Source organism: Chiloscyllium plagiosum, chromosome 27 (genome assembly GCF_004010195.1).
Source record: "Chiloscyllium plagiosum isolate BGI_BamShark_2017 chromosome 27, ASM401019v2, whole genome shotgun sequence".
Lineage (NCBI taxonomy): Eukaryota > Metazoa > Chordata > Chondrichthyes > Orectolobiformes > Hemiscylliidae > Chiloscyllium > Chiloscyllium plagiosum.
Window position 1 is genome coordinate 28,166,258 of NC_057736.1, and position 3,034 is coordinate 28,169,291.

A 3,034-nucleotide genomic window follows, 5' to 3' on the forward strand; every position below is an offset into this window, starting at 1 on the left:
CGCAAGTTTTGCATTTCTTGCGGTTGCAGGGGAAGATGCCGGGAGTGGAGGTTGGGTTGGTGGGGGGTGTGGACCTGACGAGGGAGTCACGGAGGGAGTGGTCTTTTCGGAACGCTGATAGGGGAGGGGAGGGAAATGGCATTAGTCAACTCCAGCTTCACCACTACTCTTGACCCACTCCAATTGGCCTACCTGACCAACAGATCCACGTCAGATGCCATATCATTTGCCCTTCACTCCTTCCAAGAACATCTTGACACCAAGAACAACTATGTAAGAATCCTACTCATTGACTACACTTCAGCCTTCAACACTATTATCCCCTCGAAACTGATTACTAAACTTAGTGATCTTGGACTAAGCCCTACTCTCTGCAACTGGATCCTCAGTTTCCTGACCCACAGGCCACAATCAGTGAAGATTGGGGACAATATTTCATCCTAACAGTCAACACTGGAGTCCCCCCAGGGGTGCATACTGAGCGCCCTACTGTACTCACTGTATACCCTTGACTGCATCGCCAAATACCAGACATGTTTTGCTGATGACACCACTATAGTCGGTCGAATCTCAGATGGCAATGAAACAGACTACTGACGGGATGTGGAAGACATTGAAAAATGGTGCATTGAGAACAACCTAGCTCTCAATACTGGCAAAACTAAGAAACTCATTCTTGACTTTTGGTGGGATGTTACTCATGCCCCCCTACACATTAATAGCAGAGAGGTAGAATGAGTGGAGAGTGTCAAGCTCCTGGGAGTGGTCATCAACAACAACCTTTCTTAGACTCTTCATGTGGACGCACTGGTTACAAAGGCCCTCTTCCTCAGGCAGCTGAGAAAATTTGGCATGATGGTGAATACCCTTGCCAACGTTCATAGATGTACCATCGAGAATATTCCGTCTCGTTGTATCACGACCTGATATGGCAACTGTACCATTCAAGATCAGAGACGGTTACAGAGAGTGGTGAACTCGGCCTGGATAATCACAAAGGCCAATCTCCCATCTATAGAATCCATCTACATGGCTGTCTGTCAAGGAAAGACTGCCAGCATTCTCAAAGATCCATACCACCCTGACAATGCTTTTCTACAACCTCTACCACTGGGGAGAAGGTACAGAAGCCTGAACACGCACCAGCGAGTTTCAAAACAGTTTCTACCCTACTATTGTTAGAATACTGAATGGACTTACAAACTCTTAGCATTTGCCAGTACCTGTGTTTTGGTTTTTGCCACTGTTTACCTATTATTTATTTATCTAGGCTATTTACGTATGCAATCTGTCTGTATTGCTCGCAAGACAAAGCTTTTCACTGTGCCTTGGTACGTGTGACAATAAATTCAATTCAATTCAAATACAAAATTGGCTAAGTGACAGGAAACACAGCAATGGCAAAATTTTTTGGACCAGAAGAATATCTAAGTAGTGGGATTAATGAGAGATTAATATTAGAACCACTTTTTAATCTATATGAAAATTTATGGTTGGACAAAACTTGAAAGCATTGTGAGGAAGCTATGTTCTTTTGAAGAGAACTTAGGCATTTTAGTTAAATTGATAGACACGTGGTAGATTACATTTAATGTGAAGCAGTGTGAAATGATTAATTTTGGGAGGAAGAATGAAAGTGGCAATACAAAAAAGGATACTAAAGAGGTGCAGGAGGAGGACCTATGGTTGTATGGGTACAAATTGACAAAGGTGACGGGTAGGTAGAGAAAGAGCTGAAAAGGCTCTTTATAAATACCATGTTTGAGTATGTAAACAAGAAAGTTATGTTGAACTTTCATAAATCAGCATCAACAGGAATACTGGAATCAATCACGTGGACCACACCTCGAAAAGAATGTGAATCACACCTCGTAAAGAACGTGAATACATTCAAAGGTGCAGGAAAGATTTCCAAGATTAACTTCAGAGCTGAGAGACCTAGCATTCCTGAGATTGGAAAATGTGGGGCTGTTCCTCTTGTAGAAGGTTGAGAATAAATTTGCTTGTGTGAAAATTTATGAGCAGATGGAGAATGGTATGCATCAGATCAGTTAAAAATCAGCTCAATGTGAAAAGCAAAACAATTAAAGTCAACATGAGGAAAATGTTGATATTAAGTTATTCGGATCTGGAATGCACCCGTCTGAGATTGTGGTGGAAGCAGGTTCAATCTTGGCCTTCAAAAAGGAACTGGAAATTATCTGGAGACAACTATTGCAGTGCAATGGGGTAAAAGTGGATTGAAACAAGTGATCTTGTACAACCAGTATAAAAAAAGTCTCTTCTTTCCTGTGACTATTCTGTTTTTAAAGTTTGTCAGCACTGGAATCAAAGCACTTCATTTTAGTGGTAATAATATAGTGGTACATCACATCGAAATATAAATATGGTAAAAGTCAGGGGTAATAAAGAGTTTTGGAGCAAGTGCGGTAGGATTGTGAGAAAGAGCCTTCAATGCACGAATGAAAATAATAGCAATCCAAATGTCAGAGTCAACTAGGGTTTTTGAAAGGGAACTAGATCATTATTTTAAAATTGTATGGCGACACAGAACAGGCTGGGGAGTGGCACTGGGTGAATTACTCCTTCTGAAGACATTCTTCAGCACAGGCATGACTGGTCGAATAATCTCCTGTGCTGTTACCATTCTACGTTACCAGCGTTATTTCAAGCTTCAGCACATTAACATTGCTCTATTCTCAATGGTTCCATTCGACGGTCACTGAACTAAACGGAAACCATTACTGGACCGGTAGCCTCTTATCGTCACTGACGTGGGCCAGATGTCTAAGCGCGCTGCATGCTGGGAGTTGTGGTTCTTTTCTGCCGGGTTGCCACAGCGACCAATAGGGAGGAAAACTACAATTCCCGACAGTGAATCTGATGCGGAGGCCCGCCAGGCCAGCAACTGCCTACAACCTAACATGCTGACCGATTAGGCCAGCCCCCCGGTTCCACGTCTATTGGCTAACTCTTTCATCCTCTCCTCAGTTCGGTTTTCCTATTGGTACGGGATGTTGTCAGTTAATGGACG